Genomic DNA, 15,000 nt, shown 5'->3' on the forward strand with positions numbered 1-15,000 from the left:
GCTGCGCCCCGTCCGAGTCAGACTCGGTCGTTGCGGCCCGCTGAGGCTCGCTTCGTTTCCGTAAAGCGGGGGTCGGGGGCGCGGCGCTGTGCCGGCGACTTGCCCGCGCGAGGCGCGCGCGCCGAGGCCCAAGCGGGAAGCTGCGCCCCGTCCGAGTCAGACTCGGTCGTTGCGGCCCGCCGGTCTCGCGCTACGGCCAGGATGCGGAGTTTGATCGACACTGGTGGGAGCCGGGGGGTCGAAGGGGTTCCGGCCGCCCCGCCGTTCTCAGCGCCGCTGTCACCCAGACGGGAAGCTGCGCCCCGTCCGAGTCAGACTCGGTCGGTGCGGCCCGCTGTGGCCAGCTGGCAACTAGCTACGGAAGGGTACCGGCGCTCCCGACGAACCCGCCGGGGTGGCTGGTGACCAACGCTGCGTTCGGCGCTTATTGCTGCGACCGGGAGGGAAGCTGCGCCCCGTCCGAGTCAGACTCGGTCGTTGCGGCCCCCCCGAGCCCGCACGCCTCTCGCGGAAGGTCATACGCCACCGGCGGCACGAAAGACGCCTCCCGCAACGCGGTAGTCGGGAAAGCCTATTCGGATAGTCGAGCAGAGTTGCGACAACACATCCCGCGGTGCCGTCTGGTTAGGCAAGGGTTTGAGAAACAGCATTCGCGGTAGACCGGCGCGGCCGGCGGACACCCACGCGGCGTGCCGCAATCGGATCGCGCGCTCGGCCTCCGTTGATTTCCTCTAGGTGGGTGATTCGGGGCGTCTCGGTCTCGCTGCCGTTCGGTCGCGCCAAGGCCTGCGGGGGCGGCGCGTAGCGCACGCTCTCGCGGCGGCCGAGGCGCTAGAGTGCGACCCGCAAGTGCGGAGGAACCGTCCACCCAACGCCGGCGCGAGCCGGGGCCGGTGGGGGCCCTACCAAGGCGGGTCATGAGTGCCAGTCGGTCAGTTCGGGAGAAGGGGAGGGTACTCGGAGGCCCGCCGGGAGCAGACGGGGGTCCGGAAGCTGAGGGGGGTGAAGGACGGCGGCCGGGAGCAGACGGCCGTCCCCGGGAGGGGGTGTTCGTTCACGTGCGGACGCCGGGAGCAGGCGGCCGTCACGCGATTCTGCCAACCGTTCCCACCGGCCTGTGTTTAAGGAGGCGGCCGGTCCTCCGTCCTTGGATGGATAAGATTCGCAGATTTTCGCCCGGCCTGTGTTTAAGGAGGCGGCCGGTTCCCTCCTTCCTTCCTTTCTTGGATGTATAACATTCGCAGATTTTCGCCCGGCCGGTGGTTTAAGGAGGCGGCCGGTCCTCCCTCCTTGGATGTATAACATTCGCAGATTTTCGCCCGGCCTATGTTTAGTGAGGCGACCGGTCCTCCCTCCTTGGATGTATAACATTCGCATATTTTCGCCCGGCCGGTGGTTTAAGGAGGCGGCCGGTCCTCCCTCCTTGGATGTATAACATTCGCAGATTTTCGCCCGGCCTATGTTTAGTGAGGCGACCGGTCCTCCGTGGAGAGCGACCCGCAAGTGGGGAGGAACCGTCCACCCAACGCCGGCGCGAGCCGGGGCCGGTGGGGGCCCTACCAAGGCGGGTCTCATTGCCTGTCGGTCAGTTCGGGAGAAGGTGGGGGTACTCGGAGGCCCGCCGGGAGCAGACGGGGGTCCGGAAGGTGAGGGGGTGAAGGACGGCGGTCGGGAGCAGACGGCCGTCCCCGGGAGGGGGTGTTCGTTCACGTGCGGACGCCGGGAGCAGGCGGCCGTCACGCAATTCTGCCAACCGTTCCCACCGGCCTGTGTTTAAGGAGGCGGCCGGTCCTCCACGAGAAGAATTCTGCCAAACGTTCCACCGGCCTGTGTTTAAGGAGGCGGCCGGTCCTCCCCGTCGTTCCGCCGGCTTGTGTTTAAGGAGGCGGCCGGTCCTCCACGAGAAGAATTCTGCCAAACGTTCCACCGGCCTGTGTTTAAGGAGGAGGCCGGTCCTCCCCGTCGTTCCGCCGGCTTGTGTTTAAGGAGGCGGCCGGTCCTCCACGAGAAGAATTCTGCCAAACGTTCCACCGGCCTGTGTTTAAGGAGGCGGCCGGTCCTCCCCGTCGTTCCGCCGGCTTGTGTTTAAGGAGGCGGCCGGTCCTCCACTATTCCTTCCTTGGATGGAAAGCATGTAGCACTTTGAAAATTTTCGAGCACTGTGACACTTTGAAAATTTTCGAGAGTTTTTGTACTTAGAACATTTTTCGCTCTTGCACTTCCAGAGTGCTTTGCGGTAGCTCCTAGGTTCGCTGTCCGAGCATGTGAACACTTTTTGGGGGGGAACACATCGCTAGAGACACCAGCCGCCTGGTTCTCGGGGCCAAAACTTGTGTTCCCCACACTCGTTCTGACTATATTTTGCGATTTGGGGGTAAAGGTAATGAGTACAGTGACTAGGGGGACCAACTCATCGTACTCTGGCGCACCAACAGACCAAAGCTGGTACTGCACTTACCCCTGGTACCCCAACGCCTGGTACCTGAAGGGCGAGAGGCTGATTTTGCGCTATTTGCGGCCGACCGGGGAACCAGCGCGGAGCGGACACATTACGGCGCAAGAGCCGTTGGCACTTAGAAAATTTTCGCTAAAGTTGGCGCGAGCTCCAGAAGGAGAGGCCGATTTTTCGCTATTTGTGGCCGACCGAGGGAACCAGACAAAGCGGACACATTACTGCGCAAGAGCCGTTGGCACTTAGAAAATATTCGCCAAAGTTGGCGCGAGCTCCAGAAGGAGAGGCCGATTTTTCGCTATTTGTGGCCGACCGAGGGAACCAGACAAAGCGGACACATTACTGCGCAAGAGCCGTTGGCACTTAGAAAATATTCGCCAAAGTTGGCGCGAGCTCCAGAAGGAGAGGCCGATTTTTCGCTATTTGTGGCCGACCGAGGGAACCAGACAAAGCGGACACATTACTGCGCAAGAGCCGTTGGCACTTAGAAAATATTCGCCAAAGTTGGCGCGAGCTCCAGAAGGAGAGGCTGGTTTTTCGCTATTTGCGGCCGACCGAGGGAACCAGACAAAGCGGACACATTACTGCGCAAGAGCCGTTGGCACTTAGAAAATATTCGCCAAAGTTGGCGCGAGCTCCAGAAGGAGAGGCTGATTTTTCGCTATGTGCGGCCGACCGAGGGAACCAGACAAAGCGGACGCATTACGGCGCAAGAGCCGTTGGCACTTAGAAAATATTCGCCAAAGTTGGCGCGAGCTCCAGAAGGAGAGGCTGATTTTTCGCTCTGTGCGGCCGACCGAGGGAACCAGGCAAAGCGGACACTTTACGGCGCAAGAGCCGTTGGCACTTGCGCGAGCTCCAGAAGGAGAGGCTGATTTTTCGCTATGTGCGGCCGACCGAGGGAACCAGACAAAGCGGACACATTACGGCGCAAGAGCCGTTGGCACTTAGAAAATATTCGCCAAAGTTGGCGCGAGCTCCAGAAGGAGAGGCTGATTTTTCGCTTTGTGCGGCCGACCGAGGGAACCAGGCAAAGCGGACACTTTACGGCGCAAGAGCCGTTGGCACTTGCGCGAGCTCTAGAAGGAGAGGCTGATTTTTCGCTATGTGCGGCCGGCCGAGGGAACCAGACAAAGCGGACACTTTACGGCGCAAGAGCCGTTGGCACTTAGAAAATATTCGCCAAAGTTGGCGCGAGCTCCAGAAGGAGAGGCTGATTTTTCGCCATTTGTGGCCGACCGAGGGAACCAGGCAAAGCGGACACTTTACTGCGCAAGAGCCGTTGGCACTTGCGCGAGCTCCAGAAGGAGAGGCTGATTTTTCGCTTTGTGCGGCCGACCGAGGGAACCAGGCAAAGCGGACACTTTACGGCGCAAGAGCCGTTGGCACTTAGAAAATATTCGCCAAAGTTGGCGCGAGCTCCAGAAGGAGAGGCTGATTTTTCGCTGTTTGTGGCCGACCGAGGGAACCAGACAAAGCGGACACATTACGGCGCAAGAGCCGTTGGCACTTAGAAAATATTTGCCAAAGTTGGTGCGAGCTCCAGAAGGAGAGGCTGATTTTTCGCCATTCGTGGCCGACCGAGGGAACCAGACAAAGCGGACACATTACGGCGCAAGAGCCGTTGGCACTTAGAAAATATTCGCCAAAGTTGGCGCGAGCTCCAGAAGGAGAGGCTGATTTTGCGCTGTTTGTGGCCGACCGAGGGAACCAGACAAAGCGGACACATTACTGCGCAAGAGCCGTTGGCACTTAGAAAATATTCGCCAAAGTTGGCGCGAGCTCCAGAAGGAGAGGCTGATTTTTCGCCATTCGTGGCCGACCGAGGGAACCAGGCAAAGCGGACACATTACAGCGCAAGAGCCGTTGGCACTTAGAAAATATTCGCCAAAGTTGGCGCGAGCTCCAGAAGGAGAGGCTGATTTTGCGCTGTTTGTGGCCGACCGAGGGAACCAGACAAAGCGGACACATTACGGCGCAAGAGCCGTTGGCACTTAGAAAATATTCGCCAAAGTTGGCGCGAGCTCCAGAAGGAGAGGCTGATTTTTCGCCATTCGTGGCCGACCGAGGGAACCAGGCAAAGCGGACACATTACGGCGCAAGAGCCGTTGGCACTTAGAAAATATTCGCCAAAGTTGGCGCGAGCTCCAGAAGGAGAGGCTGATTTTGCGCTGTTTGTGGCCGACCGAGGGAACCAGACAAAGCGGACACATTACGGCGCAAGAGCCGTTGGCACTTAGAAAATATTCGCCAAAGTTGGCGCGAGCTCCAGAAGGAGAGGCTGATTTTTCGCCATTCGTGGCCGACCGAGGGAACCAGGCAAAGCGGACACATTACGGCGCAAGAGCCGTTGGCACTTAGAAAATATTCGCCAAAGTTGGCGCGAGCTCCAGAAGGAGAGGCTGATTTTGCGCTGTTTGTGGCCGACCGAGGGAACCAGACAAAGCGGACACATTACGGCGCAAGAGCCGTTGGCACTTAGAAAATATTCGCCAAAGTTGGCGCGAGCTCCAGAAGGAGAGGCTGATTTTTCGCCATTCGTGGCCGACCGAGGGAACCAGGCAAAGCGGACACATTACGGCGCAAGAGCCGTTGGCACTTAGAAAATATTCGCCAAAGTTGGCGCGAGCTCCAGAAGGAGAGGCTGATTTTTCGCTGTTTGTGGCCGACCGAGGGAACCAGGCAAAGCGGACAGCTTGTGCGGCAGCCCACGCTGGCACTTAGAAAATATTCTGAAATTCTCACCGACTTCCGTGGTGGAGAGGCCGAATTTTTGCGATTCGGGTCCGAAAGGAGAACCGTCGCAATTCGGACAGCTTGTGCGGCAGCCCACGCTGGCACTTAGAAAATATTCTGAAATTCTCACCGACTTCCGTGGTGGAGAGGCCGAATTTTTGCGATTCGGGTCCGAAAGGAGAACCGTCGCAATTCGGACAGCTTGTGCGGCAGCCCACGCTGGCACTTAGAAAATATTCTGAAATTCTCACCGACCTCCGTGGTGGAGAGGCCGAATTTTCGACATTCGGATCCGACCGGGGAACCGTCGCCACTCGGACAAGTTGTGCGGCAGCCCACGCTCGCACTTAGAAAATATTCTGAAATTCTCACCGACCTCCGTGGTGGAGAGGCCGAATTTTCGACATTCGGATCCGACCGGGGAACCGTCGCCACTCGGACAAGTTGTGCGGCAGCCCACGCTCGCACTTAGAAAATATTCTGAAATTCTCACCGACCTCCGTGGTGGAGAGGCCGAATTTTCGACATTCGTGGCCGACCGGGGAACCGTCGCCACTCGGACAACTTGTGCGGCAGCCCTCGGTGATTTTAGGACCGCTTTTTCACCCTCGCTGTCCGACCGGAGAACCGTCGTAGCTCGGACAGTTCGTGTGCCAGCATCCGCTGGCACTTAGAAAAATTTTAAAAAAGAAAAAAATAGTCTTCTGCATATACGTTCTGACTATATTTTGCGATTAGGGGGTAAAGGTAATGAGTACAGTGACTAGGGGGACCAACTCATCGTACTCTGGCGCACCAACACGCCAAGGTTGGTACTGCACTTAGGCTGATTTTTGCGCTATTCGCGGCCGACCGGGGAACCAGCGCGGAGCGGACACATTACGGCGAATGAGCCGTTGGCACTTAGAAAATTTTTGAGCTTTTTTCGAACTTCCGTGAGGCTGATTTTGCGCTATTTGCGGCCGACCGGGGAACCAGCGCGGAGCGGACACATTACGGCGAATGAGCCGTTGGCACTTGGAAAATTTTTGAGCTTTTTTCGAACTTCCGTGAGGCTGATTTTGCGCTATTTGCGGCCGACCGGGGAACCAGCGCGGAGCGGACACATTACGGCGAATGAGCCGTTGGCACTTAGAAGATTTTTGAGCTTTTTTCGGACTTCCGTGTGGAGCTTTGGGGCCGTTCCGCCTAGCTTTTTATGCCCGATTAGGCTTCCAGGGAGGCGGCTAAGCATTATTGACCAATCATGGAGCTTTTTTGGGACTTCCGTGTGGAGCTTTGGGGCCGTTCCGCCTAGCTTTTTATGCCCGATTAGGCTTCCAGGGAGGCGGCTAAGCATTATTGACCAATCATGGAGCTTTTTTGGGACTTCCGTGTGGAGCTTTGGGGCCGTTCCGCCTAGCTTTTTATGCCCGATTAGGCTTCCAGGGAGGCGGCTAAGCATTATTGACCAATCATGGAGCTTTTTTGGGACTTCCGTGTGGAGCTTTGGGGCCGTTCCGCCTAACTTTTTATGCCCGATTAGGCTTCCAGGGAGGCGGCTAAGCATTTTTGACCAATCATGGAGCTTTTTTGGGACTTCCAGCCGGTGCTTTGGGGGCCTTCCCCCTCACTTTCTACGCCCGATTGGGCTTCCAGGGACGCGGCTAAGCATTTTTAACAGAAATGGAGCTTTTTGAGGACCTCCACACGGAGCTCCAGGGCCGGTCCGCCTCACTTTTTACGCCCGATTACGCTTCCAGGGACGCGGCTAAGCATTTTTAACACGTTATGGAGCTTTTTGAGGACCTCCACACGGAGCTCCAGGGCCGGTCCGCCTCACTTTTTACGCCCGATTAGATTTGCATAATAATTTGGAACACGGTGCCGTGTTCCAAATTATTATGCGGGCTGGTGCTTGGGGCTGGCGTCCGCCTATAGTGGTTTAATTTCGGGAGGAAGATTCATTTTCGTCCCAAGCCCGCCGCTGGAGAAAATCTTAGGTACCAGGAGTGGATTTTTTTTGTCCACTCAGGAGGGGGACGTTGACTGGTTCGGTGTCCGGGGGAAAGTGCTCTTTTCTCGGCCAGGAGAAAGATGAGACTCCGAGCCCGCCGCTGGAGAAAATTTTAGGTACCAGGAGCGGATTTTTTTTTCTCCAGGGGCGTTCCGCCTAACATTTTACGCCCGATTACGCTTCCAGGGACGCGGCTAAGCATTTTTAACACGTTATGGAGCTTTTTGAGGACCTCCACACGGAGCTCCAGGGCCGGTCCGCCTCACTTTTTACGCCCGATTACGCTTCCAGGGACGCGGCTAAGCATTTTTGACCAATCATGGAGCTTTTTTGGGACTTCCAGCCGGTGCTTTGGGGGCCTTCCCCCTCACTTTCTACGCCCGATTGGGCTTCCAGGGACGCGGCTAAGCATTTTTAACAGAAATGGAGCTTTTTGAGGACCTCCACACGGAGCTCCAGGGCCGGTCCGCCTCACTTTTTACGCCCGATTACGCTTCCAGGGACGCGGCTAAGCATTTTTAACACGTTATGGAGCTTTTTGAGGACCTCCACACGGAGCTCCAGGGCCGGTCCGCCTCACTTTTTACGCCCGATTAGATTTGCATAATAATTTGGAACACGGTGCCGTGTTCCAAATTATTATGCGGGCTGGTGCTTGGGGCTGGCGTCCGCCTATAGTGGTTTAATTTCGGGAGGAAGATTCATTTTCGTCCCAAGCCCGCCGCTGGAGAAAATCTTAGGTACCAGGAGTGGATTTTTTTTGTCCACTCAGGAGGGGGACGTTGACTGGTTCGGTGTCCGGGGGAAAGTGCTCTTTTCTCGGCCAGGAGAAAGATGAGACTCCGAGCCCGCCGCTGGAGAAAATTTTAGGTACCAGGAGCGGATTGTTTTTTCTCCAGGGGCGTTCCGCCTAACATTTTACGCCCGATTACGCTTCCAGGGACGCGGCTAAGCATTTTTAACACGTTATGGAGCTTTTTGAGGACCTCCACACGGAGCTCCAGGGCCGGTCCGCCTCACTTTTTACGCCCGATTACGCTTCCAGGGACGCGGCTAAGCATTTTTGACCAATCATGGAGCTTTTTTGGGACTTCCAGCCGGTGCTTTGGGGGCCTTCCCCCTCACTTTCTACGCCCGATTGGGCTTCCAGGGACGCGGCTAAGCATTTTTAACAGAAATGGAGCTTTTTGCGGAGCTCCAGCCGGTGCCACCGGCAGGCCGTGCACGCGGACGAGATGACCGAAAAAAGCTCCAGGAGAGCGGATGGACGCTTTTTAAGCACCGAGGCGGAGATCGCGGAGCTTTAATAGACTTCCAGCGGGCCCAAAGCGGCCAGGCAGACGGCGCAGCGCGACCTGGTACCTCGCACGGGACGCATCGCCCCCCCCGCGCACAGTTCCAGGGGGCCGGGATGACGTTTCAAAGCTGCCGCTGCAGCTGCGGCGGGGAGTGGCCTCCCTCCGGTGGACACGACGAGTAAATGACACCGGCCGCTGACGCAAACCCACGCCCGGCAGGAGAGCTCGGAAGGCGGCTAAGATTTCAAGGAAGACCCCCCCTGCGCAGACCTCCACTAGGCCGGGATGACTGTTCAGCTGTGGCGGGGAGTGGCCTCCCTCCGGTCGGCACGACGAGTAAATGACACCGGCCGCTGACGCAAACCCACGCCGGACAGGAGAGCTCGGAAGGCGGCTAAGATTTCAAGGAAGACCCCCCCTGCGCAGACCTCCACTAGGCCAGGATGACTTTTCAAAGCTGCCTCTGCAGCTGCGGCGGGGAGTTGCCTCCCTCCGGTGGACACGACGAGTAAATACACCAGCACTTGCTCTTAGATTTGTTTCTTTTTTCTTTCTTTTAGCTTCCATAATGTTACCGGGCGCTGACGCAAACCCACGCCCGGCAGGAGAGCTCGGAAGGCGGCTAAGATTTCAAGGAAGACCCCCCCTGCGCAGACCTCCACTAGGCCGGGATGACTGTTCAGCTGCGGCGGGGAGTGGCCTCCCTCCGGTCGGCACGACGAGTAAATGACACCGGCCGCTGACGCAAACCCACGCCGGACAGGAGAGCTCGGAAGGCGGCTAAGATTTCAAGGAAGACCCCCCCTGCGCAGACCTCCACTAGGCCAGGATGACTTTTCAAAGCTGCCTCTGCAGCTGCGGCGGGGAGTTGCCTCCCTCCGGTGGACACGACGAGTAAATACACCAGCACTTGCTCTTAGATTTGTTTCTTTTTTCTTTCTTTTAGCTTCCATAATGTTACCGGGCGCTGACGCAAACCCACGCCCGGCAGGAGAGCTCGGAAGGCGGCTAAGATTTCAAGGAAGACCCCCCCTGCGCAGACCTCCACTAGGCCGGGATGACTGTTCAGCTGCGGCGGGGAGTGGCCTCCCTCCGGTCGGCACGACGAGTAAATGACACCGGCCGCTGACGCAAACCCACGCCCGGCAGGAGAGCTCGGAAGGCGGCTAAGATTTCAAGGAAGACCCCCCCTGCGCAGACCTCCACTAGGCCGGGATGACTGTTCAGCTGCGGCGGGGAGTGGCCTCCCTCCGGTCGGCACGACGAGTAAATGACACCGGCCGCTGACGCAAACCCACGCCCGGCAGGAGAGCTCGGAAGGCGGCTAAGATTTCAAGGAAGACCCCCCCTGCGCAGACCTCCACTAGGCCAGGATGACTTTTCAAAGCTGCCTCTGCAGCTGCGGCGGGGAGTTGCCTCCCTCCGGTGGACACGACGAGTAAATACACCAGCACTTGCTCTTAGATTTGTTTCTTTTTTCTTTCTTTTAGCTTCCATAATGTTACCGGGCGCTGACGCAAACCCACGCCCGGCAGGAGAGCTCGGAAGGCGGCTAAGATTTCAAGGAAGACCCCCCCTGCGCAGACCTCCACTAGGCCGGGATGACTGTTCAGCTGCGGCGGGGAGTGGCCTCCCTCCGGTCGGCACGACGAGTAAATGACACCGGCCGCTGACGCAAACCCACGCCCGGCAGGAGAGCTCGGAAGGCGGCTAAGATTTCAAGGAAGACCCCCCCTGCGCAGACCTCCACTAGGCCGGGATGACTGTTCAGCTGCGGCGGGGAGTGGCCTCCCTCCGGTCGGCACGACGAGTAAATGACACCGGCCGCTGACGCAAACCCACGCCCGGCAGGAGAGCTCGGAAGGCGGCTAAGATTTCAAGGAAGACCCCCCCTGCGCAGACCTCCACTAGGCCAGGATGACTTTTCAAAGCTGCCTCTGCAGCTGCGGCGGGGAGTTGCCTCCCTCCGGTGGACACGACGAGTAAATACACCAGCACTTGCTCTTAGATTTGTTTCTTTTTTCTTTCTTTTAGCTTCCATAATGTTACCGGGCGCTGACGCAAACCCACGCCCGGCAGGAGAGCTCGGAAGGCGGCTAAGATTTCAAGGAAGACCCCCCCTGCGCAGACCTCCACTAGGCCGGGATGACTGTTCAGCTGCGGCGGGGAGTGGCCTCCCTCCGGTCGGCACGACGAGTAAATGACACCGGCCGCTGACGCAAACCCACGCCCGGCAGGAGAGCTCGGAAGGCGGCTAAGATTTCAAGGAAGACCCCCCCTGCGCAGACCTCCACTAGGCCGGGATGACTGTTCAGCTGCGGCGGGGAGTGGCCTCCCTCCGGTCGGCACGACGAGTAAATGACACCGGCCGCTGACGCAAACCCACGCCCGGCAGGAGAGCTCGGAAGGCGGCTAAGATTTCAAGGAAGACCCCCCCTGCGCAGACCTCCACTAGGCCAGGATGACTTTTCAAAGCTGCCTCTGCAGCTGCGGCGGGGAGTTGCCTCCCTCCGGTGGACACGACGAGTAAATACACCAGCACTTGCTCTTAGATTTGTTTCTTTTTTCTTTCTTTTAGCTTCCATAATGTTACCGGGCGCTGACGCAAACCCACGCCCGGCAGGAGAGCTCGGAAGGCGGCTAAGATTTCAAGGAAGACCCCCCCTGCGCAGACCTCCACTAGGCCGGGATGACTGTTCAGCTGCGGCGGGGAGTGGCCTCCCTCCGGTCGGCACGACGAGTAAATGACACCGGCCGCTGACGCAAACCCACGCCCGGCAGGAGAGCTCGGAAGGCGGCTAAGATTTCAAGGAAGACCCCCCTGCGCAGACCTCCACTAGGCCGGGATGACTGTTCAGCTGCGGCGGGGAGTGGCCTCCCTCCGGTCGGCACGACGAGTAAAGCTATTTAGGAAAATCTGAGATAAATATCACTTGCATAATAATTTGGAACACGGTCCCGTGTTCCAAATTATTATGCAAAATGTATTTAGACACCAGCAATCGCACTTAGATTTGTTTCTTTTTTCTTTCTTTTAGCTTCCATAATGTTACCGGGCGCTGACGCAAACCCACGCCGGGCAGGAGAGCTCAAAAGCCGGGTAACATTTCAAGGAAGCTATTTAGGAAAATCTGAGATAAATATCCTTTGCATAATAATTTGGAACACGGTCCCGTGTTCCAAATTATTATGCAAAATGTATTTAAGTGTCATAAAGATTACATTTTTTGTTTTTCAAGTACTGAAATCACCCTCAGTCATGGTACAGTCCATGGTAGTCTGCCAGGTGAGCGCAATTGTAGTAATTAACAAGTCTATTTAAGTTCCGCGTTTTTAAGCGTTCGGCCATTTCGTTCAACCATGGGGAGGAAAAAGGATCTCTCTGCTGTCGAGAAGCGTGAAATCGTTCGATGCCTTGGACAAGGTATGCAGACATTCGATATTGCACGAAAGCTTAAGCGCGACCATCGAACTTTGAAGAAATTCGTCGCTGATTCGGAGCACACGCGTGTTCGTGCAGACAAAGGCACACCGAGAAAGATTTCTGCAAGACAAAAACGTCGAATCAAGAGGGTGGCTGCTAGCATGCCGCTACGTACTAGCAAACAAATATTCGACGCCGCACGTGCCAGTCAAGTCCCACGAACGTCGAGGTGCAGGATCCTACAGAGCCTCGCAGTTATGCGGAAACCCTCCATTCGGCCACCCCTCAACAACGCGAACAAGCAGAAACGGCTGCAGTGGGCCCAGGATTACATGAAGACTAATTTTCAGACGGTCCTGTTCACTGATGAGTGTCGTGCAACACTCGACGGTCCAGGTAGGTGTAGAAATTTAGAATAATTGTCAATTTCTGTCTATGTGAAGCCCTTTGAGACTGCTTGTGATTTAGGGCTATACAAATAAACTTGATTTGACTTGACTTTACAGATGGATGGAGTCGTGGATGGTTGGTGGACGGCCACGATAGCCCAACAAGGCTGCGGCGTCAGCAAGGAGGTGGCGGAGTCATGTTTTGGGCCGGAATCATGGGGAGAGAGCTGCTTGGCCCCTTTAGGGTCCCTGAAGGCGTGAAAATGACGTCTGTAACGTATGTGGAGTTTCTGAGTGACCACTTTCGTCCATGGTACAACAGGAAGAACCGTGCTTTCCGGAGCAAAATCATCTTCATGCACGACAATGCACCATCTCATGCTGCAAGAAATACTTCAGCAGCTTTGGCTAATATGGGACTGAAAGGGGAGAAGCTGATGGTGTGGCCACCATCCTCCCCTGACCTCAATCCTATTGAAAACTTTTGGAGCATCGTCAAGCAGAAGATCTACGAGGGTGGGAGGCAGTTCACTTCCAAACAGCAGCTCTGGGAGGCTATTCTCAAATCCTGCAAAGACATTCAACCAGAAACTGTCCAAAATCTCACAAGGTCAATGGATGCAAGGATTGTGAAGCTGATGTTAAATAAAGGCTCCTATGTTAAAATGTAACTTGTTTGTTTTTGATTGAAAAATCCGCCGGCCAAAGAGGGGGCGCGGACGCGAAACTCACGCCGGGCAGGAGAGCTCAAAAGCCGGGTAACATTTCAAGGAACCACCGCGGAGCCAAAGAGGGGGCGCGGACGCGAAACTCACGCCGGGCAGGAGAGCTTGAAAGCCGGGTAACATTTCAAGGAACCACCGCTGACTATTTTGGGAAAATCTGAGATAAATATCACTTGCATAATAATTTGGAACACGGTGAAAAGCCGGGTAACATTTCAAGGAACCACCGCGGAGCCAAAGAGGGGGCGCGGACGCGAAACTCACGCCGGGCAGGAGAGCTTGAAAGCCGGGTAACATTTCAAGGAACCACCGCTGACTATTTTGGGAAAATCTGAGATAAATATCACTTGCATAATAATTTGGAACACGGTGTGTGTGTGCGATTGCTGGTGTATTTACTCGTCGTGTCCACCGGAGGACGGCAACTCCCCGCCGCAGCGGCAGCGGCAGCGCTTAAATGTCTTCCCGGCCGCCTGGAACTCTGCACGGGGCGTGTTTCGTACCAGATCGCGCTGCGCCGTCAGCCGAGCCGCGCGCGGTCCGCTGGAAGTCTACACCCTGTTCCAAATTATTATGCAAATCGTATTTAAGTGTCAGAAAGATTAAATTTTTTGTTTTTCAATTAAACTCATGGACGGTATTCCGTGTGAGGGCTCTTTGGATAACTGAGATCAATTTCAGACACCGGTGATGATTACCGGCCAGTTGAGCCCACATTAAGGAAAAACTACTCAAGAATGGCGTTCCACATTATTAAGCAGATGATTTGAAGTTCGCTTTGAGCAGTGGCGGACGCCAACCCACGACCGGTGGGAGAGCTCGGAGGGCGGATGGGCTTTCAAGGAAGCCCCCCAGGCCGGTCCCACTCGCACTTAGAATTTTTTTTTTTTTTTTTGGCTTCCATAATGTACCGGGCGCGGACGCGAAACCCACGCCGGGCAGGAGAGCTCGAAAGGCGGATAAGCATTCAAGGAAGCACCGTCTGGAGCTTCAGAGCCGTTCCGCCTAACATTTTACGCCCGATTGGGGTTCCAGGGAGGCGGGTAAGCATTTTTAACCAACCATGGAGCTTTTCTCGGACTTCCGTCTGGAGCTTCAGAGCTGTTCCGCCTAACATTTTACGCCCGATTGGGGTTCCAGGGAGGCGGGTAAGCATTTTTAACCAACCATGGAGCTTTTCTCGGACTTCCGTCTGGAGCTTCAGAGCCGTTCCGCCTAACATTTTACGCCCGATTGGGGTTCCAGGGAGGCGGGTAAGCATTTTTAACCAACCATGGAGCTTTTCTCGGACTTCCGTCTGGAGCTTCAGAGCCGTTCCGCCTAACATTTTACGCCCGATTGGGCTTCCAGGGAGGCGGGTAAGCATTTTTAACCAACCATGGAGCTTTTCTCGGACTTCCGTCTGGAGCTTCAGAGCCGTTCCGCCTAACATTTTACGCCCGATTGGGGTTCCAGGGAGGCGGGTAAGCATTTTTAACCAACCATGGAGCTTTTCTCGGACTTCCGTCTGGAGCTTTGGGGCCGTTCCGCCTGACTTTTAACGTAGAGTACCGGGCGCAAACCACTAACTCAAGCCCGGCATGGCAGCTCGAAAGGCGGCTAAGCATTCAAGGAAGCGACGCCGGCCGGTCCGCGGGCCAAATAGGGTCCAGTAAAGTACCGGGCGCAAACCACTAACTCAAGCCCGGCATGGCAGCTCGAAAGGCGGCTAAGCATTCAAGGAAGCGACGCCGGCCGGTCCGCGGGCCAAATAGGGTCCAGTAAAGTACCGGGCGCAAACCACTAACTCAAGCCCGGCATGGCAGCTCGAAAGGCGGCTAAGCATTCAAGGAAGCGACGCCGGCCGGTCCGCGGGCCAAATAGGGTCCAGTAAAGTACCGGGCGCAAACCACTAACTCAAGCCCGGCATGGCAGCTCGAAAGGCGGTTAAGCATTCAAGGAAGCGACGCAAGCCGGTCCGCGGGCCAAATAGGGTCCAGT

At 56.5% G+C, this 15,000-nt stretch overlaps 1 long non-coding RNA gene across 1 annotated transcript; it reads left to right on the plus strand.

Annotated features, from left to right (window-relative positions):
* Positions 1 to 8,712: 8,712 nt before the first annotated feature.
* Positions 8,713 to 11,260, plus strand: LOC133161189 (uncharacterized). Its single transcript, XR_009716025.1, has 3 exons — positions 8,713 to 9,748; positions 9,973 to 10,292; positions 10,517 to 11,260. It is a non-coding gene; the product is annotated as an uncharacterized LOC133161189 (long non-coding RNA).
* Positions 11,261 to 15,000: the final 3,740 nt, after the last annotated feature.

Source organism: Syngnathus typhle, linkage group LG10, assembly GCF_033458585.1.
Source record: "Syngnathus typhle isolate RoL2023-S1 ecotype Sweden linkage group LG10, RoL_Styp_1.0, whole genome shotgun sequence".
Lineage (NCBI taxonomy): Eukaryota > Metazoa > Chordata > Actinopteri > Syngnathiformes > Syngnathidae > Syngnathus > Syngnathus typhle.